We start from the raw sequence: 23,516 nt of genomic DNA, 5'->3' as shown, positions 1-23,516 counted from the left end.
CGAGAGGAGAGGAGAGGCCGGAGCCGAGAGTATCGGTTCCAAGGAAGGGGACCTGGACCTCTTCCTCGAAGGAATCATTGGAGCCGACGAAACCATGGATGCTGTCGGAGCCGATAACTTTTCGGCACCGACAGAAGGTCTCGATGTATCGGCTCCGGCCGGAGCCGATACAGACATAAAAGTAACGTTGTTGGGGCCGGTCGGCGCCGACACCGAAGCCTGGGCCACATGGTGATCGGAACCGATCAGAGCCGACACCGAAGTGGCCGAACCAGAATCGGCACCGATGTACAAACCAGGATCGGCTCCGGCTGGAGCCGATCTCGACTCTGAAAGAGTCGGAGCCGAGGCCGTAGGCTTGGACACAGAAGCTTGGGCCTTGGAAGACTTGGAAGTCTTGGTTGGAGCCGACTTAGCTGGAGAGCCCTCTGGTTTAAGTAGGCCCCTCAATATAAGCTTGTTTCTCATTTCCTGCAGGACTCTCTGGCTAAAAGAATGACAAATTGCACAGGAGTCCTGCAGGTGGAGAGGTCCCAGGCAGTATAAGCAAGAAGTGTGACCGTCTGTCAGAGACATCTTCTGACAGCACGAGTCACACTTCTTAAAGCCTGAGACCCTTTCCTTAGACATGGTGTAACAAAAAACACACACACAACACCTGTCCAAGAAAATATTATTATTATCCCAAAATTAAAGAAACACTAATGTCTCACATACACACACACGCCCTAACAAGGGGGGGGGGGATGGGATGGGAGAAGGCCTGACTAAAAATTTTTAAGGAGAGAGGGAATTCTAGTCAGAAGGGACTAAAACTAGTCTAAAACTGTAAAAATTAAAGTTTAAATCAAAAAAGGGGCAAAAACAGTAGTGTATAAATCACTTACCAGGAGCTGGTAAAAGGAGGACCTCATCAGCGAAGCGGCAAACGAGATCTGGGTACTTACCGCCTTGCATCATGGGATATGGGGCTGCCTCGAGCTTGTAAAAGTGACTCTCGAGCTTAGCAAGTGCCGAGTCGGAGCCGAGGATCGGCTCCGAACCCATCAAGCAAGAATGAAGGCGAGATTGACAACTTAACATAGATTGTTAGGTTGTTTGTAGAAGTTCTGGTAGGGAGGGAGCTGAACATATGAGGAAGGAGTCGTCTGTGTATTGAACGATGGTTACATACTGGGTGGCTGTGCTGAGCCTGTTGGTGAATATGGTGAAGAGCAATGGACTGAGAATTGAGCCTTGAGATACTCCTACTGAGATCAGTAATAGGGTAGAAAGTTCATTTTGTCACCTAACTGCCTGCTGGCAGGCTTAGACATATCAAGAAAGACGGACAAGATGAGCTGATTGTCATTTCTAAGCTGGTTGATTGAGATTGTAAAACTAACAAGAGCAGTGATTGTACTGTGCTTAGGTCTGAAGCCATGTTGAGATGCAGGCAGGAGATTATTGCTTAGTAGATAGTTGAGGAGTTGTCTGTGTATGCATTTTTCAAGAATCCTGGCTAGTAGAGGGAGGAGGGCAGTTGGCCTGTAGTTTAAGAACTCAGTAGAGGAACAGCTTTGTGAAGAGGAATGATACAAGAAACTTTCCAGAGTTTGTGGATGTAATGCTTAGCAATGCAATAGTTTTTTAGGAGAGATATTGGGTAGGAGATGGCATCTGCTGATAGCTTTAGAAATTCACTGGGGAGTTGGTCAGCTGCGAGGGAGGACAACTTAAGTTTGGAAAGACGTTTTTTGATGGCATTAGTTTGAATTGGTTTAATTGAAAAGGAATTGAGGGTTCTGTCTAATCCATTAAGAACAGATGGGGATCTTGCTGTTGTTTTTTTTACTAGGGAGAATATAGAGCTGATAAAGTGTGAATTAAATTATGAGGCATTGCTATATGTGAAATTTCTTGGGGTTGGAGCTGGGGTTGTGATCCATTCAGGCTTTAGTAGTAGTTTTATGGCTCTCCAAAATTTCTGGGGATTGTTTTGGTGTTTTGGTTGCACTGTTGTATAGTACAGCTTTGTGTCATGCCGGATATGTTTTTTTGGCAAGGTTGCATAACTGACCATAGGTAAGAACAGAGTCTTGATTTTTAGTATTGTGGTATAAGGACCAGGCTCTGTCTCTCCATTTGAGGAGCTGCTTGGTGTCATTAGTAAGCCATGGTATGTACCTGGAGTTAGAATGGGTCTTTCTAAGGGGAGCTAGGTTGTTTAGGATACTGAGGAATTTGTCACTGAAATACTGAACAGCTGAGTCAAAGTGCAGATATTTTAAAGGGGACCAGTCACATTGCTGCAGGAGGGATTTGAAAACGTCAGGGGAGAAATGTCTTGCTGCGGACAAGTTTGTAAATTATATTTTTAGTAGGGCAAATGCAGTGCTTAAGAAGGTAAGTGGGTAGGTGATGACTTAGATAGTCAGGGAGACAGCCAGAATGGTGACAGAGACAGGAATTGTTTGTAAGTGTCCAGTCTAGGACTGATTCTTTTTTGCTGTGTTTGTCAAACCTGGTAGGGGATTGTATAATTTGACAGAAACCATGGAGGTTAATAAAACAGGAGGGATTTTCTGAGGAACAGGTGTACCAGTCCATGTTGAAATCACCCATTATTATTGTTTCTTGCAAAGTTGAGGCATACCAACAAAGAACATCTTCAATAATGTCTGGGTTGTTACCTGGGGGCATATAAACAGCTATTATAATGTTGTGTTTGTTGGAGTTTAGTTAAAGTGGGTAATTAGAATTTCAGAATTCAAGAGGTCTGAGGGGTTGGTCTGAAGTCTTTCTAGTTTGATAGTATTTTTATATATTACAGTTATGCTGGCACCTCATTTATGAGTCCTGTCATGTCTATGGATGTCATAACCATGGGTTAGAATTTCAATATCTAGTATGTGGGGTTTTAGCCACGTTTCTATTAGGACTGCTAATTTGGGAGATTATTGGGTGATAGTTGCTTGAAATTCATGAGTTTTATTTCGTATGCTTCTTTGATTCATTTTTAATATTAAGTGATCAGAGCTACTTCGTGGGAGATTAGTAATGTTTGGAGTGAGAGGGGTTTGATAAGAGGTTGAGGTCCTGGATTAGGATTTATGTTACCACTTGATTTGATCAGGGTAGAACTGAATAGAAATAGGTGTGCGAGATTAACTGGTTTAACATATTTGTGCAGTAAATGTGGGTTTAACTGCGAATGTATATATTTAAATGTGAAGAGTTCTGTATTAGAGCTGTTGTAAAGGTATGGAGAAGAAGTAATGGGTGTGGTGTTGAGTGGGTTAGTGAGGGAGTAGATAGTTACAACCTGTTGCATTTGATAACAAGTAGAAAGGTAAGAGGTAATTAGCATAATAAATAGTACAAAGTGTTGGAGCAATACCGTGTTTGTATTTAATTTGGAGTTAAGTGTTATGTTGGTGAATGGTATAGGTAATAGCTAATGAGGGTGTGGCTGCTACAGGGATGGGCTGTACTGAGGTTACGAAAAGCAATCTGTGTTATAGTATATGGATAACTGGCAATTATGTGTAAAACTGATGTGATTGGATGAGTAGTTAAAGGGGTGTGTTTTGTGGATAAGGTTAAAATTAGGGCTAATGGGGGTGCATGGGATTTTGGGGTGGGGTAGGAAAGTGGATTGAGCCAGAGTGGAGCGAGGATGAATGCAGTGGGTAGAGCCAGTCCAAAGAAGTATACGTTTATAAAAGAAGAGTGGTAGGTTGTCCTTGTATCTTCTCTGAAATGTAGGAATAGAGAGGTATTAAAGGATGGAGTACATTGATGCCGTAACAAAAAATGAGACAGAAAATGGATACATCACACAGACCCGGTAGGCAACATTGCATGATGGTTAACAGCAAGGCCTTAATGATTACAGTAAAATATGAGGTGTCATGTAACTAGTCCTGTGGAAGCAGGTGTAAGCGTAGGGCTGGAGTACAGATGGTCCTGGGTTCTAGTACAGGGTGTGCAACTTTTTTCTCACTGTTGTGACATCAGTTTATAGCAATAAAATGAAACATGAACAGCTGTTATTTCAACTGTCTTGTGGCAACAGCTGTAAGTGTAGGACTGCCATACACATTGTCCTGAGTTCAAATACAGCATGTCCTATACATTTTTATTGTTGTTCCTCTTCCCATTATAGTTACTCTCACTTATAACACATGACATAATATAGATGATATTAATTATATGTATATGGGCTGAGACACTAATATTGTGTCAGTTATTTATTTTTATTACCAAATGTATGACTGCGGGTATACTGTGTTCCTGTAAGTATATTTCTGCTATCTGATCTGGCATGACCTACAAATTTGCCTAACACACATACACAACTGCCTGTGTACTTTTGCGCTGCTTGCCATTGTTGCGCATCACTTACCATCATGCAAACATGGGACTCAGGGGTGTGCACTGCCGAGCACGATGTTTGTGTGATGGTAAGTAGTGCACAACATTTGCAAACAGTGTGCACACTCCCAGTAAACCTGATAACTGTAACTGGTGGGAAACCATCATTCTCCATTGCTCTTGATCCATGATAGATATGGCAGGCATTCGTGGAGAGGGTGCGAGATTTAGGGCTCAGAAATGGGGTGTCCAGGAGTCCCAAGATTTTTTGGACTCCTAGTGAAACACCAAAGTTCCAGGCTACTGCAGGGGGGGGGTATTCTGTGTCCCAGTATAAGTCAGAGGCTCGGGATAGTTTGACCCGGGCTGTAACCAGTGCCAACAGTATCTCGGTCACTGGTGAACAATGTAGGCATCACTTTAGTGACCTACATCGCAAGAAGAGGGATACCCTTGATGCTTGGTTTGAGGAATATACGGGGGAGGACATCCCACACCTGTGTAAGTATCAATTACAGAGAGTACTTGTAAGGCTTAAAATCTGAATATAGGCAAGACTGGTATTCATAATGGTATTCTGTTCTGTTTGTTCCACAGCTGCCATGGAAAGGGAGGTGAATGCTAGGACCCATGGTGTTACATTGGCAAGGATGAGGGAGGCGTGTGGTATGTATACAGCAGAAGAGTTGTGTTACTGTAGAATATAAAAGTTAAAGATGGCTGTTTTTGGTATTTTATAGAGCTGTATCAAATTGAGCATGCATATCTTAATTGTAAAAGCAAGTATGAATGGCTTAGTCTGTAGCACAAACCAAGAGTACAATATTATACTTTAGTTAGAGGTTGTGGGTTAAAATACCACACTTCCCAAATATGCAATACTGTTAATTCTTCACTTATGTGTAACTTAAAGGTTTAAAGTAAAAGCTCTACACCAGTGGCACACATGCCCTGCTGTAAACTGTAATATTTTTATTTTATTTATTTATTTTCCATTTGTTTACCAGGTTAGACTGACTGGACACAAGGTGACCATTTTCAGCGGAAGCCCAGGGAGAAAAGCTCAAAATACATAGTAAAAAATTATAAAAAATAATAAAAATAATACAAAATTATATAAACATAGCTATTTTGTACAAAGAGCATAGAACATATAAAAGGAGTAAAAATCAGAGTTTTACAACTGATGCAGCATACAGTGGTACAAGATAATATACAACAAATATAGAATTACTTGAACATAAATTCAAAATGAAGTTTCCATAGACAAACAGGGTCATAAAATAGAAATTGTAACAATAACTTGAAACATGCTTATTTGTAACATATGCACATGTAAATGAATATTTGCTGCAATCTGTAGTATAGTGTGCATCTGTTAGGAGCTGGCAGTCTTAAAAGTAAAAGTCATCTGTCAAGGGGTGATAGTCTTAAGAGGAAAGGTTAAGATAATAGAGGTAAATAATTGTATTAATGCAGTGTATGTCACATATTGATTTTTTGTTTTATGTATCATCAAAATGTGTCTCTGTCATCCATGTGTACCACATCATGAAATGCTCCACAACACAGTGGGGTACGCCTGCCCCACAGGATCTGCCTGCCCCATTCCACCTGCTACAGCACCATTGCTCAGCATGTCTGGCAGCCAACCTGGCAGTACCACCCCTGCTTCCCCTTCACTACCTGCCCCCTCAGGTCATCCTGCCCCAAAGGATAGTCCAGTGGTTCCCTCTGGGAGCAGTGGCAGAGGTAGTGAGTTTATCACCTGCACCGAGTTACCAGGGATGATGTGTAGGATTGTGCTCCGCACTGTTGATGCACGCCTATGCCAGCTGGCAAGGCTGCTCTCCCTCATTTTATGTAGTACCAGAAGGAGGAGAAGGAGACATTAAGTGCTCCAGCCAGTGGCAGAGTAATGTGACAGTGATGACAGTCCTGTGAGTGAGGACTTGATTCTCACTGTCACCTAGCTTGATGACCATGAGTCCTAGATGTCCCCACCCTCACCCCATCCATGGTGTCCAATGACCTCTTGTGTCCGTCTCTGTCCCTGTCTCTTGTCTTCTTTGCCTTGTCTGTTTGTAATCGCTTCTTCACTTACCCAACATACCAGACTCAGACATACACATGTCCCTTCCCCAACATTCCTTTCTCTCTTGCTCAAAAGAAATGGGCATCTGTCCCAAAAAAAAAATCATCCTATGCATAGCACTCCATTTCACACATGTGTCTTTTTGACACACTTGATTCTGTCCAATTGGCTATACAACATGACTGTATTGTGGTCACCCCTCCCTCTGGGAGTGACAGTCCAAACTCAGCTAATATTCTGCATATATTGTCAGATTTACTGCTGAAGAAATGGATAGCTATGATTCTTTCCTACCTCCCTCCTGCACATTCATGTATTGCTTTCCATTTGTTCTTCCCCCTGTTTGCTCCCCATTTCTTTTAATACATTATTGCGTGATGATGGGTACTGTGCACCAACATACCATAATGGTAATAAAGTAGTTAAAAGTATTACATGCAGTTGTATTCAAACCCAGTACCATCTGGCCCCAAAAAGGAACATACCACTTCATTAACAGATGCTGACACAGAGTCAAATAAGTAGCAGGTGTATTCCAGAGACTTAATACTAACTGTCAGACATTAGCAATGCTGGGGAAGCAATGGATCCCTTCACGTTTTGTGCTCCATGTGTGCACAGAGGTGTGCATCACGCTTCAATAGTGAATGGCAGCAAAGAGTTGCAGTTATCCCTGTGCAATGCCGCTTAACACTACTGTGGTATGCCAACACACAGCAACACATCTTGTATAAACAATTCATGTCACTGCATTATCAATCCATAATGAAAAGTATTTTAAAGTATGACATACACCTGTATTCCAACCCAGTACCATCTGGCCCCAAAAAAGAATGTATCACTGCATTAACTGCATTAACACCTCCTGCCACAGAGTCAGTTAAGTAGCAGGTGTATTCCACAGACTCAATACTAAATGTCATAATTTAGCAATGCTGCCATTGGAATAGTTGCATGACATTCCCTTATTTACTAATCATTCTTAAGGTCTCCCTCTTCCCATCACACAATGCCTCCCAAACAAGATAAGCACAGCCAAAACTTCCATTCATTTCTCTGTTTCCCCTGACTGCACTAAGCACCACATTGAGAAAACAATGGCCAAAACATAATAAAATAATAATAAAAAACTGACAGAGAAAACACAATTTGCCAGCAAATGAAGAGGAGGTTGGATGCTAATGAAACAAAACCTATGAATTATGTGCTGCTTACTTGCATTTCCAACCTTGACAGATGTACATGTAACACTTTGTATGTCTAACCTGAGACACCTACCTGATGTAAGCATTCACAGTTGCCATCCATTAAACACAAACACTGTGCCTGCACTATGTTTACATCCCTACACAGATCCAATTTTTAGGGATTCCGCAATTCTAACGAGTTCAGATCTCATTTGGATATTCACCGTGCTGACGGCCCTGAATCTACACCAGACGGCAACCATGTAGCTAGGGAAATTGAAGGGGAGCCAAACTGTTTATGTGCTGCATACAGAAGAGAGGATATTACTCTGGGATATATCTGCACAGAGAAGTAATGATTTTTAGATGATATGCCTGCATTTCATCAGCTACACATTGCATATGCTGACATGTAACTATGAATAGTTTGTTTAATGTTTTTTATATTTGTTTTGATTAGCACACACTTTTACACTTTTAACTCTCTGCATTATTTACACGTGTACTGTTTGTTTGGGGTGGGGGGAGCAAAACTGCATTTCTATTATGGTACAAAAATGGATTATGTTGCTATTGTTATTCTGCTTTTGCTGCATCCAGCCTTTTATCAAATGTTGTCACATGTTACGGTTAGTTCTGTACAAATCACACACCTTTTATTTTTTATTCTGCCCATGCAGACTCCTTTCTGTGGCTGTATTCCAAAAGCTCTGGAATTCATGGGGAACACCAGCACGGAGTCTACACGGTTGCTTTATAGCTTGTTGAATAGCTCCACTGTGTTAGATTGGTTAATTAGCATGTAGTTCAGCTGCTTATGCTGTAATTAGCATTTTGCGGGGTTTACCTTATTTGTGTGCGCCTCTACACGGTGCTTACTGAATCTAAAACTTTCAGCACCTGTGTGCGCATTGACCTGCGAAGTGCATATGGTGAAAAACGACCATGTAGGCTTTAATGAGCCCCCTGGATGTTTTAGTTAAGTTGAATAAATATCAGTTATAGTGTCTTATTATTAATAATGTAAATGCACTCAATGCTATTTTTAAAGGGTCTTTCTGACTACTAATTATATGGAATTCTGAAATCATTGTAAATGTATCTGGTAACAGCGGATGGAATATATGGGGCTCCACAAGTAGCACTGATAACTCATCTTGGCTTCCAACACTACAAAAATGTTGAAAACCACTGATCAAGAATGACAGCTGCTTATTGCATGCTGTTGATCTATCTTTTTTTATGTATGCCAGCATCCTGTTTACCTTCTTTACTGCTTTGTCAGACAGCATGCTTAAATTTAGAGTATGTGATACAGTCTCAAGTCCCTTTCTGATTCTTTTGTTGCTGCTGCTTCTCCTCCAGCTGTGTATCCCTTTCACAAGTTTTTCCTTCCCATATGCATTATTTTACATTTTAACTTCATTTAAAGTTTATTTTCTTCCATTTTACCAGTTACCATGTATTAAACCATTCTTCCAGTTTTGCCATGTCTATTTACATCATTTTGATATTTATTTGAATTTGTTAACTGGGATAGAGCACTGATCACAAATACAATGTGTACAAGGTTACAGTCAATAATAATCATAAAAATAATGTAGTTAACAATAAGTCTAAGTACAGTTACGAATTCATCATGACAAATTATTTGCATTCTACAGCTGACTGAAGATGAAATGAGCATATGCATTATGCAGAAGTTATGTACATTATCTACAGGAGAGTCAAATCTTAAGGTAACGTGTGATGTACAGCTGGAGGGGATACACAGAGTAAGAAAGTTATTCAACAGTTACAGAATATAGTATGCTTAGGTAATATGGCCACACACCTTTGGGTTGTCATCAGAAAGGTATATGATTCTTTCCAGAATTTCAGCGTGTGTCACTTGTATAGTCAATGAATAGGACCAGTTCCAGTATTGACTCCTTGTGGTACTGATGACCATCCTTTCACCTTGCTAGCATTGCACCCATGCTACCACCTTATGGTCTACACCAACGTTGTCTAATACATTTAATACTACTGTGCCAGTGTCTTGCTGAAATCTAAGACAGCCATACATGCAGCCCCTTTTAGGTTTACTGCTGGGATTTCCCAACCAAACAGAACATGGCATTTATGAAATAAACAACTGTCTGCAGATGTACAGTTGGAAAGCAACATTCTCCTTTCCTCAGTAGGGATGTACCCTCAGATTTGATTATATATGACTAAGTTAACAGGGTGTAGAGCCAAATGACCCAGTATGAGTGTGTAGTGGGTTTTGTCCCACCAAAGAAAAGCAAAATTCAAATAACAGAAACGGAGCTGAACAAAACAGTCACCTCATGCCTATCCTAATAACCCCCTCAATCAAAGAACATGCTTTCTAATTATTTTTGATAAATTGTAATGTACCAGTGAAAAAATATGTTAAAAAAGTGATAAAGGCCACATGAGACAGGAGGGAAAAAAATAAAACAATCGTTCTCATATAATAAAAAAAATGACACCATTCATTCATTTAGTGGGAAATGAGGTAATGAACAATCCTTCCAATAAGGCAAAATGCTAAGATTCATAGGTGTATTGTGCAATGCACAGCACAAAGCACTGGTAGCAATCCTGCTTTGGTTTGGACAACACAAAGTCACCACTGTGCAAAAATGCACTGCTTGAAACTGAGCAATATGTGACTCATGCAAATGAGCACATAATGATATGTAAATTAACATTCTCATGCAAATGAGCACCACAGAATATGCAAATGCAGGAGAAAAACCATGGCAGAACAATTCAGAGACCTAAAACAGCAACACTACTCACCTGCACTCAGCTAGACTGAATGGTATGATTTACAGAATACAGAACAGGAGCCATGTTAGGGACAGTAATAGCAGTAATTTGACAGTATGTTTTGACAGCTGTCAATAGAGCCAGTGCTGGCAATGTTATGCATTGCAACCACCAACATCACTGGAGATAGTACAGGCAGTGACTTATACATCATCACCTGGCAGACCAGGAGATAATTGCTTCAGACTAGACAGGGCAACATTATGGGACTTAGGTGAAGTGCGTTACCCACAAGCAAAATTGAGGCGTATGTGCGGTATGCCCAGTCTTGTGGGTACAAAGGTATGTGTAGCACTGAACATCCGATCTACAAGGACCTTCCAGAAACCTACAGGGAACACTTTGGCTATACTGTAAGCCTCTTCCTCATAAATACTTAAGCAACTCTTCAGCATCATGCCACAACATAAAAAGGAGCATACAGAATAGTTGAAGAGAATGTGCCACAAGAAGATGTTATAGAACTTTGTATAGAATGCCCGCAGGAAATGGAAAACAAAAAAAATGTGTCCTCAGTTTAGAAGAAAATGAGATAAGAGAAGAGTTGCTTAATTTAATAGAGATAGACATATTAAAATCAATGAAAGAAATAGACTGCAGAAGGTCAATAAAACCCATAAAGTCAGAAGTTTGATAAAACAAATGAACACAGTACTTAGGACTGTCCATACAGATCCACGCGATATAACAGAAGTAAACAGGATAAATTACTGTGTAGCTAAATTAATAACTGATAAAGTTCTACCACAAGAACACCGAGTAGTGATGGAAAGGAAGGGAAGAAATTGAATACCAGCATGGAAGTATCGAACAGAGAAAATTATAAAGCAACTAAGACAATAAGTGCCACTGTTAGAAGAGCATAGAAGAGGGAACAGATCAACAAAAATACTTTGAAAGATAGATGTGATAAAAGCAATGCGCAGTATTAGAACAGCTCAGGATCTATCATGCACTATCACAAATAAACTAAAAATCTCGGCAAAGGCAGAAAAACGTAGAAGATATGCAGATAAATATAAAGGAAAAGTATAAGCAATTTACTGATGACCCCAAAAAAGTGTTATAGAGAACTGAGAAACAAGGTAAAAGGAATTGAAAGACCGCTAAAAAAGAAGAAATAGATACATTTTGGAGAAGTATCTATGAAGATCATGTGGAACATAACAAAGATGCTAAATGGATAGAAGAAGTAAAAGAAAGAATAAGAAGATTAAAGGTACAGTATATGAAATGGGATGAAGTAACAGACAGAGAGATTGAAACAAAGTTAAGAAAAGCCTTCATTTGGAAAATCCCAGACCCAGATCCAGTACCTAGCTTTTGGTTAAAAGTATTAACATCTTTGCATGAAGATTTAGCCATGAATAAGAACTATTTATATGCGCACCCTGAACAGACACCAGCCTGGCTAACAGCAGGAAAAACAATGCTCCTACTTAAGAGTGAACCTGCAAGCTATCCTAAAATTTATAGACCAATAACTTGCCTTCTTTTTTTTCCAAAATGCTTTATTTATTTTATAACACAATAACTTAATATAGTAACAAGAAAAAAACAATTATATACAATGCCCATAACAACTAAAAAAAGCAATATACATAGGAGAAAACTTAATATTTCTCTAACAGATTAGACAATTTTGTCCAAGCAATTAAGCAATGAGTTGTGTTGTTAGTCCTTGATTTTATAGTAGCAATCTCATTCTTACAAATGTGTTTCACAAGATGAATAAACTCAACTTTAAAGACAGGCGTAGATTGGGATTTCCAGTTTTTAGTAACATTTTTCCTTGTTATAAAGAGAATAGACCATAGTAAAAATGTTTGTTTTTTAGGAATGACTTCAGGAACAGGAATATTGAAAAGGATAAGGGAGTCAGAAATTATACAGTTCTCATTCTATGGGCTTTACAAAGATATTTAAAGTCTAACCAAAATGAGGAAATATTTTACAATTAACAACCATATGTATCCGGTCAGCATCAAGGTCTCCACATCTCCAGCATTTAATTTCATCTTTCTTGAACATTATTGCTAGTCTATGTGGGGTGAAAAAACATCTATGTAAAAATGTCCATATGTATACATGCCAGAACAGGGAAGATGTGGATTCCTTCACCGACTGTAAAAAAACTTTTATCTTTTTCTGAGAATACTTGTCTATTGACTTCACTTGAATAATTCCAAAAAGAAACATCTGTTTTGCTAAAATCATTTCTAAGAATTTTATAAACAACAGATATGTATGAAACGTTCTTGGCTGAGCTATTAATAATTGTTGAGATAAAATGCAAGATTTTTAAGTTACTCTTATTGTACGCCTCTAATGAGGTATGAGCTTAGTATGTATAACATCCTTAGAAGTTTAGATGTCCAGCCAACTGTAATTTTGCAAACTATATCTGTTGATCAAATAGTCTGCAGGACATATTTTATTAGCTGAGAAAAATTGATTCCAATATAACAGGTCACCCTTCTTAAATTCTAACATTTTCTGAGTATCAAAAGATATCAAATATTCATTTGTGTAAGCAATAAGAAACGGTATTATTAATATATTCTTAATTACTTGGTTAGAAAACATAAGCTTTTTAAACAGCAGCAATATTTGGATAATAAGAGGTGTGAGAACAAGTTTTGACCTTTCAATTTGAAAGTATATTTTTAAAATCCATTTAAGATGTTTGTATATATTTGAGTATATGGTTCAAGCAATGTCCCATTACTATTTAGAAGTATGTATTGATTTCCAATATGATGTATAAGAAGTATTATTCCAAAGCAACACTATGTTAATAAATGTTGTTGTGTCTTTCGGCTTTTCCCGGTTAGGGGTCACCACAGCGGAACTCCAGTCCGTTAATGATTGGTAGTTGATTTTTACGTGCCAAGTTACCAGCCCTGACATACAACCTTCAACGAAGGTACGCCCATTCACGCATGTCTCCACGCCGAAGACGCTCTAGCTGAGAATCGAACCTGACAGCGTCTTACTGTGAGGCGACAACGCTACCGCAGCACCACTACCGCGGATCACTATGTTAATAAATGCGGGGTTTAAATAAAAATCAGTATTTGGAAACCCAATACCTCTTTCATCCCGGTTTGTGGTATGCCAGGGAAGAGAAATTCTTATTTTTTGGGGATACTAAATGAAGTTGAGTAATAAGTTATTAATTTTCTGTTTAATTTTGCCAATAACTTGCCTTCTGATGACGTATAAACTATACACTGGAATTGATGCCGACAGATATATAGACATTTAGAAGAAAACTAAATTATGGCAGTAGAACAAAAGTGCAGTAAAAGAAAGTCATATGGAGCAAAGGATCATTTGTTGTTAAATAAAATCATAGTAGAGAACTGTAAAAAGGGGAAGAATCTAAGCATGGCATGGACTGACTGCAAAAAAAGCATTTGATAGTATCCCGCATTCATGGATAAAAGAGTGCTTTAAAATGGATTACTATTGAAAGTTCGAATCAGTTTCTGTCAACCAATAACAAAGGTCGACTCGAAATGCTGAATACAAAATTCTGAATGTAAACTAAACCCAAAGCGAAACCGAATACATCGACCACCATGGTTCGATGTATTCGACATGGCAGGAGGTGACGTCACTCACTTCCTGCTATGCACATTAACGTATTGTTCATAGGTTCATAGGATGGTACTAGGCTATCGGCCCTAGGGCCTATACAAGCCTAGCCATAACAATTCCCTGAATATTTCTTCCCATAATATTTACTTCCCTGGACCCCTGTCTAGCAGGGCGACTGACATGATCCCCGGGGTGAATTTCCTATTTCCCATCCAGTCATCAAGGTTCTTTTTGAAAAGGGCCAAGGAGGCGCTCTGCTTGACATGTATGGGCAGTCTATTCCAGAGTGGGAGTCTCTGGGTCAGGAACCTATCCCTCCAGCATGTTTTGTTCATTGTGATGACAAGGTTTAGATCCTTAAGAGTGTGTGGCTCTGAGGGATTGGGATTTCTTTAAGTGGAGCATGTCCAACAGCTCAGGGTTTGACATGGCCTTGTACGTTAAGCAGAGAATGCCTCTGAGTAGACGATATGCCACAGAGTATAGCTGGAGTTTTTTTTAGATGGTCAGCATATGGCATCTGCTTTAGGCCTGTGATTCTTTTAGTGAGGTATTTCTGTGGCCTTTACAGCTGCTGCAGATGTCTTGTGAGGTACATACCAAACGGGGCATTATACTCTATAATGGGTCTCATGTGGGATGGGTATAGTGGGACAATGACCTCCTTTTTCCTGGATGAAAAGCCCTTAGTGATGAGGTGTGCCACATAGAAGGATTTCCTGACTCTTGTGGCGATGTGGTTATTGAAGGTGAGACCACTGTCCACGCATGTCCCTAAGTCTCTCATCACACTTTCAGTGTTTAGTGTACTGCCACCTATGTGATAATTCATGGGCACATGTTTTTTCCCAAAGGGGATAACTATACATTTCTTGGCATTAAGCTTGGGCCTATGGCTCTGGCACCAAGCATCTGTTTCTGTAAGGCCCTTTTGTAGAATATCCACATCATTTGGGGGTTCAATAATGGCTCCCAGTTTGCAGTCATCTGTGAACTTTGTTAGTCAGAGTCCCTTAGTGTTGGCCTGTACTTCAGAGAAGTAGATGCCAAACAAGAGTAGTCCCAGGACTGAACCCTGAGGTATCCCACTTGAAATTTGTCTGGAGTTGGATTTAGAGTCGGCTACTTTTACAGTCTGGGTTCTGTCAGTAAGCCAGTTGGCAACCCATCGAGTGATGTAGGGATTTATACCCAGCTTAGCATGTTTATCTATGATTCCAGAGTGGGGAATGGTGACGAAGGCCTTGGCGAGGACCGGTTAGGCTGTGTGGACCGCCTTACCCTTGTCCACAGCTCTGGAGACTGATATGAAGAAGTCAATCAGGTTTAGGAGACAAGATTGGCCCTTTACGAACCCAAACTGGGTTGGGTCCAGTGTTTGAAGGTTGCCAATGTCTTTGTTTATAAGTTCCATGATAATGCATTCCATGCCCTTGCAGATCAGGCTTATCAGACTGATGGGATGTTAGTTCCCGGGATCCAAGGTGGATCCCCCCTTGTGGAGTGGGATAACAGTAGCTGTGCGCCACTCGGTGGGCACAAAGCCTGAGGTGAGGTTATCATTAAACATGACACTTAGGTGAGGTGCCAGTTCATTTTGTAGTTCATGTAGTACACAGCCCGGGATGTCATCTGGTCCCGTGGATGCTGTATTCTTAGCTTTGGAGAGTGCGGTTTCTACCTGTGTGGCAGTGATTACCAGAATTTGGCAATTTTTGGTATTGAGATGGGCCCTTTAGGGGGTGAGAAGGGGGGGGTGAAGTTGGCACTAAATTGATCTGTCAGGATATTGGCAATATCCTTGGGATCAGTATATTTAATGCCATTCTGTTGTAGCTCAGAGCAGATCTGAGCATTGCCATTTAGATTCTTGACATAACTATAGAATGCCTTGCGGTTGTCTTTGGAATCTTTGCCAATTTTATTTTCATAACTAGCTTTTGAGGATTTTATGAGTGATCTCAGCTTCTTATTGAGGCTGGTAAGGGAGTTTTTTGCATCCTAGGATTTTCCTCTTTTCTGCAACAGTTTCTTCCTTCTGTTGTATAATTTGTTTGTGGTAGTGGACCACCAGATTGGCTTCCTTTTTTTGGAGGAGAGCATCTTGGTTCTATTTGGGATGGCATGAGTCATGCATGAGTGGATGTGCTCGTACAGTGCCTTAGTGTAGGATTCAGCAGTCGAACTTTCAGATCCCGTCTGCACGGGTGTCATGAAGTTTGTCACTTCTGACTTGAGTAGCATGAAGTTGGCTTTGGAGAAGTTTTTTATGGAGGTTTCCTTACTGGGGGGAGGGGGTGGGATGTGGATGTCAAGGGAGATTTGCTTATGGTCAGATCTGATCAATAAGGGGGTGACCACCCCCTTATCTCCCATGTTGGTAATGACGAGGTCTAGGATATTGGAGCCCCTGGTGGGACAATGGATTAGTTGATCCAGGGCGTTGGATTTATGAATTCCAAGAACCGTTGGGAAAAGGTGTTGGTACCGGAGTAGTTTTCCCAGTTAATGGCAGGGTAGTTGAAATTAGTACACCAAGTATTAGGATGTTTGGTTGCATCTTAATATTTTCTATTATGTTTAGAAAGGTGTAGTGAGAATCTTGGGGCATGGTGGGGGATCTGCAGCAAGCTACAATTTGGTTTGCAGTCTTACCTAGTGTTAGTTGCACCTGGAGAATTTCAGATGCATTGTGTTGGGAAACTAGCCTGGACGTTTGAATATTCTTGGTGAATATGGACACTCCTCCACCTTTAGTGTTTCTGTCTTGGTTTGGTGGCCAAAACGTGTGGTAAGAGTTGTAGCCTGGTATTGCAGGGTGCTCTCTGGAGCCTTGAACCAGGTCTCAGTTACTGCACAGATATTGATGTTCTCCATTTTTAGGAGTGCCTCCAGAGAGTGCATTTTGAGGTTTAGACTTCTACCATTGAGTAGCATTACCTTCAGATTTTGCACACTTGTATCTGTTACGGTGGTGGTTTTGTCCTTTGAACCTTGCCTAAAAAAGGCACTATATGGGGTGGCAAGAGCTTTAGCCAGTAACCTGAATCCCAGGGGTGACAGGTGCAGACCATCTCTGGCAAAGCATCGTGGTTTGTCGATCATGTCTTCCCAAGCAGACAGATACTGGATCCCCTTTGAATGACACTAGATGCATAGCCAATTGTTGAAGTCAATCATTTTGTTCTTATACTCTACAGTCAACAGTACATTACTTCTAGTATTTTGCAGGGGGGATATGCCCCCCTGCACCCCCCATGTGTGGGTGCCTCTGCCCCCCACACCCCCTGTACATTAAATATACCAACTCCGAGATTGCACTACAGTGAGGAAATGGCCTAATTCCCTGTTCCTCACTGAAGCGCGACCTCCCTGCACAATGTCGAACCAAAATGATCGACCTACACTACATGTTCGCTGTAGTGCAACTTGATCGATTTTGGGTCGACATTCTGCCTACCTGGGAAACTCCATTTCGACCATGTTCCAATCGACCAATGCAGTTTCAATGTTCCCATAGTAAACGCTTAAAAATAGATGAGATACACCATACACTGATCGACTTCATTACAGTGACCATGAAACAGTGGCAGACCACTTTGCAATTAAGCCACGATAATGGACAACTTTTTATTCCAGGGATAAAAATTCAAAGGGGGATATTTCAAGGTGACTCTTTGTCACCGCTGCTATTCTGCCTTGCTCTTAACCCATTAAGCTGTCTACTTAACAGCTTAGGCTATGGCTACAATTTGGCTCCTAGAAAACAACACAGTAAAGACTTATCTTTTCTTTTTATTTAAAACTATATAGCTCATCAGATGAGGAACTTAAACCACAACTGCAAGTTGTCAAAACTTTTTCAGATGATATAAGAATGTTATTTGGTCTTGATAAATGTGCAAAAGCAACCTTTAAAGCAGGAAAACTGCAGCACCAGGAAACATCAGTTTGGGATAAGAATGTGGTATAAATGAACTTGAGCAAGAGGGAGTGTATACATATTTGGGAATTGATGAAGGATCAACAATAAAACATGAACAAATGTGAATAAAACTTAGTGAGGATACATTAGAAGACTTAAATTAATCCTGAAAACAGCGTTGACATCTAGGAACAAAATCCAAGCTATAAACCAATTTGCTCTTCCTATCTTAACTTACAGTTTTAGAGTGCTTGACTGGCCCCAAAACATGCTGGATAGAATAGATAGCAAAATAAGAAAGATGCGCCATGCTCACCAAATGATTTATAAAAATCAGTGCATACCAAGATTATACATTCCCCGTTCCGAAGGAGGGATGGGCCCCCTTGAAATTAATTATGTGTATAGATCAGCAATCGTAGGACTCCACACATACCTGCTGACCTCACAAGACCCAAACGTAGTGAAAATTTTGAAACATGAGGAGAGTAAATCTAAGATGACTTCTCTGCTGGCAGAAGCATACCGGTGTCAAGCAGGAATGGAAATCAAATCAGAAGTAGATAAAAATCAGGCAGCAACTCAATGTGACAAAAAATAAAACAAAGAATATAAGGTGAAGTACCAGGTGAGAAGGCAAGAAATGTGTAAAATGCATAAATATAGTTGCAAGTATAGAAAACTTCTGGAAGAACCTCATGTTGATCATGAACAAACACAAGAATGGTTAAGGAGAGGCAAATTCAAACCAAGAGATGAAAGGTTAATATTGGCGCACCAAGATAGTGGGCTACGTACACGCTTGTTCACAAATTCTATTGAACACATGGGAGAAACATACAAATTTAGGTTTTGTAAAACAGAATTGGAAACAGTCGCACACCTCATTGCTGGTTGTGACATACTAATGGCAGAAGGATTGTATACTGAAAGGCATAATAATGTGGCAAGACTGTTGCACTAGGAATTGATATTATGATATTCAAGTGGCTGAAAAACACTGGAAACATCAGCTACAAAGCGTCATAGAAAATGATGATGTCTATATCACATGGGATCACCCATTACCAACAATTCAAAAGACAGATCCTAGAAAACCAAATATAGTGGTCCATGAAAAGAAGATAAAAGTAGCATTGATCATTGAAATCGGTAAACTCAGTGATTACAGTGTCTTGCATACAGAGAGACACAAAGTTATAAAATATCAGGATTTGCAGGCAGAAACAAGAGCAATGTAGAAGAAAGATACCCAGAAAGTTCCAACAGCAATAGGAGAAACAGGTCTTATAAAAAAGAATCTACAATCGTATTTAGATATGTAACCAATACACGTAACCCCATATGAACTGCAGAAGGAGTTATCACTGGGCACATTGCAGGTGCTGCCAAGAGCACTTCTGGCTGACATCAAAGATTGAAACAATACCAATTTCATGACCTTTAATCATACTTTGAGTTAGGAATGGAGTCCATTCCAGTCATGGTATTAGAAACCCAAAAGACTTGGAGAAATTAAAAAAGAGCATATATAATTCCCAACAGCAGCAGAGGAGATAACAAACACCATGCAGGTATGTTATGAGATTGCACGCTTCCCTAAGTTCTTGGGTACAATTGCACCAGTGTTGATATTAAAGCCCTACCTGGTCCAAAGGGACAGTGATACATAAATAGGAAGGGCTGAAAGGTAGTCTACAATGCCCAAGGTATTATCTACAATGTCCCCATGCACCACCCTGGCAGTTGACATTATTCACAGATATGGCACACATCTGAGCTATACTAACAGTTCCTGCAAGGGGACTTCCTATAGGGTCTCCAGGTTTATAAATGCATAAGGCAGACATTATTACTCATACCTACAGACAGCATGCAAGCCGTTGCATGCCATAAATAATTTTGTGTCTTAGAAATTGCAGGTGATGATGGCTATGCCATTGAGGCATGGATAATAACCCCAAATATGCATCCCACAGACAATGACAGAAATATCATACAGCACAGTACACGATGAAGCAAGAAACTCTGCTGAAAGAGTTTTTGGACACTGGAATGGTAACTGCCTCAGTTTAGACACCTCCAGAAGTACCCTACAATACAGCCCAGCGATATATAGCAAAATGTTTGTATCATGTGCCTGTGCCATGCTATACAACGTGGTCCTGAGTAAACAGGCAGTGAAAACTGATAACACCATGCCAGGACAAACCATAAGTGATGCATACGCACTGGCAGAGTAGGAAGGAGATACAAGGATGAAACAGGAGTAGATCCACAGTTAAGGCAACAAATGGTGCACTACATTGTATGACTGTCAAAGTGGCAGCATCTGGTCTACAACCATGGGCCATGACACAGACAACACAGACTAATACCGTGCATCCTGTAACACTCAGACTTTGCATCAAACATCAACAAACCCATTCTGGTTATGGAGAAAGGCAGGGCAAGGACATCATCACTTGCTGTGGGGCACAGTCACACTTGAGTGCGGCATTACAATGAGAGATAGAGTCACGAGTAGCTATATACTCTTGGAGATTTCTGGATGTTAGGCACCACATCCTCCAATGGTAGGGTTGTGGTGCCACTACAGGACTGTTTAAATTGTGCACTCTGCTAGCTAGCCTGGCTGGTGCCATCCCCTGGCAGTGATGGAGCTGGACTATGGAAACTTGTGGGGTCACCTGAGGTAGCATCTCATGGGCAGAGCTTGAGGAATGTCTTCAAACATGATCATAAGTGCCAGGCCATGTGTAAGTATGTAACACGAATGCTACATCTGCAGTGCACTGTGCCCTCTGAGGTAGTATACCGGTGCATATCCACTTCATAGCCTGACTCTGCTACAGTTATGGACATCACAGACAGTGGAGGCACACTGAAGGACATTCACAGTATATCACATGGAAGTACATATGGAGGCAACATTTGCCACCAATGACCTCAGCAGCAGCATTGTCTCATTGTCCCAGTATTTCAGATTACAGTAAAGTTGACAGATGTTCTCTCACATGCAGGGCAGTACACTTTCCAGCTCCACAGTGCTGTGTGTATCATTGGTTTACACCTAAGTCAATGAACCGCACATCTGTTGATTGATTCCAAGTGCAACATGCATATCAAGGACAATACAGGAGGCATGGTGCTGTTAGACACCTCTGCATTTATTGTCTGTGGTAGGCATGTCCACATCAAATGAGGTAAATATATCAATGGCTGTTGGAGACACAGGATGACCCTATGTGAAAGTGTCAACTATAGGCTGAATGTCAGGCTTTGGTGAGGCAGTGTGCTCAGCAGTGACCACCACAGTGGCTTCTCTGCCAGTTGATGTGTGGGCTTTCTCTCCCCTAGAGTGTTATGGACACTACCACTGTGTCATCAGACTGTGCTGCCTACATGTCACTATTATTTTCAGCCAAAGTCCCATTGTGCTGGACCCTCCATCTGTGGAATCCATGAATGCATGAAGCATATGGCACTAGCCTAAGCCCACAGACATACTGTTGTACTGTCTCTCTGTGGCAGGCATTCTGGGACACATAGTAAACACTGCTATGCAATACAGTGTGTCGCATACCTTTTGGGTAGAACATTACACTTACAGACAATAAGTTCCCACAGAACAAAGGCACAGATTGCCAACAGTCATATTTACTCCACTTCATGTGACTGCATGTATTATACACATAGTGTATGAACACTGCTAACCTCATATATCATCTATGGATACACAAGGAGTAGGTTCCAGGCTTGTACCTACATCCAAGTCACTACCTGGTATGAAGTGCTAGTTCTTTTGCTTGGTTAGTGGCACCAAAAACTGCTGAACCTCTGTCAACCACTTCAATGTTGGTGGTCCACCACCTGTGGTAACCTTGTTCACCACAGTGCTCTGAGTATTCTGTTTAACATGGGGCAGCATATCTACAACCATCCTTTGTAGCTGTTGTAAAGAATATTGCCTCTCATAGTATTCAAATCCTGTACTATGCCCACCTGAACTGATCCCAGATCTTGTAGTCTATACTACTTTTGGTCATTAGGTGCATACCATGCATGCAGAAGGCCTGTAGTAGCACATTATTCACATTACCCTCATGGCTGGTGAACTTCACCAGGTATTCCCTCCCCTAGGTGTCCAAAGCCATATATGTACACCCGTGAGCAAAGCATGTCATTTAGTGGGTGCATGTACTCATCTACACTATCCATGTATTACTGTCAACTGGCTCTTACCACTGTACCCACCAGGCACTGACTGCAGTTATCAGGTTTAGACCCATATATATTATGCCCTGCAGGTATGTAGGGCCATGGCAATCTTCCACTCTATATATGCCAAGGTAGCCCATGCAATATTATGTGACATCTGCATCCCCCAAAGGCATACATAACTGTGCTGTACAATTGTGTGGTTGCCCTGCAAGCAATGTGTGGACATCTGGGTGCCTTTTCACTACATGCTGTGTTACCACAACTGTGTGTGCTGTATCTGAGAAAGAATTCTGCACATGGCCAACGCATGCATACATGTCAGTTACATAAACTGCACACTGATTTTCCATCCCCCGACAGGCATCACAGGCATTGCAGGGGTGTAACAGCTATGTTACCAGTTTTCCTCCCCATTTTCTGTAATGTTCCATGTACACAGCACTCTTGTAATTATTTCAACAAATTCCATTCCTATACTTCATAACAATCATGTTCAAGATGGCAGCAGCAATTTATATTGTACTAACCCAAGCAGTGTTGTGCTAGTTACTTATAATAGTAATAAGTTACTATTACTAGTTACGTTTCAGTGAAATTAATATTATTAAAAAAGTAATATATTACTATTACTGGTGACTAACTAAAGTAATGCGTTACTTTTACATAAGTATAGTTTTTCAATTATAATATCGAGATTTACTCATACAAGTAAGCGCATACATGTAAGTGTATAATTAATTAAAGCTGTATACACAATGTTACAATGATGATGAATAGCATTTAACAGTTGACAAACTCCAGCAGACTAGTCTTTATAGCTGGGCAGCACAGTGGTGCAGCAATTAGCATTGTCACCTCACAGTAAGAGGTTCTCCAGTTCAGTTATCGGCTGGGGTGCCTTATGTGTGGAGCCAGGTGCTCCTGTTTCCTCCCACATTCCCAAAACATGCTGCAGGAGGACTGGATATTCTAAATTGGCCCTAGGTGTGAGTGTGTGCATGTGTGTGCTTTCTGAGGAAGGTTGGGTGCCAGCCTTGCAGCTTGACACTGTAAAACTCTACTGCCACTTGTTCTGCGGACCTATGATTTGCCGTGGTGACCCCTAACTGGAGCGGCCGAAAGGAGAAGATGGAGACTAGTCTTTATAGCTAGAAAGTCACAAATAATAATTAAACCAAACCATACACAGCCGACAGCACAAGACCTATAAAAACCTATCACATTTTGTCTATTTTCAGCAACTAAAAATTGAAACCCGAAAAGAATTTTAAATAGAACATATCAG

The sequence above is a fragment of the Protopterus annectens genome, chromosome 9.part0, assembly GCF_019279795.1.
Source record: "Protopterus annectens isolate FY-2018-M chromosome 9.part0, PAN1.0, whole genome shotgun sequence".
In the NCBI taxonomy this organism is placed as follows: domain Eukaryota; kingdom Metazoa; phylum Chordata; order Ceratodontiformes; family Protopteridae; genus Protopterus; species Protopterus annectens.
This window is presented reverse-complemented; position numbering follows the sequence as displayed.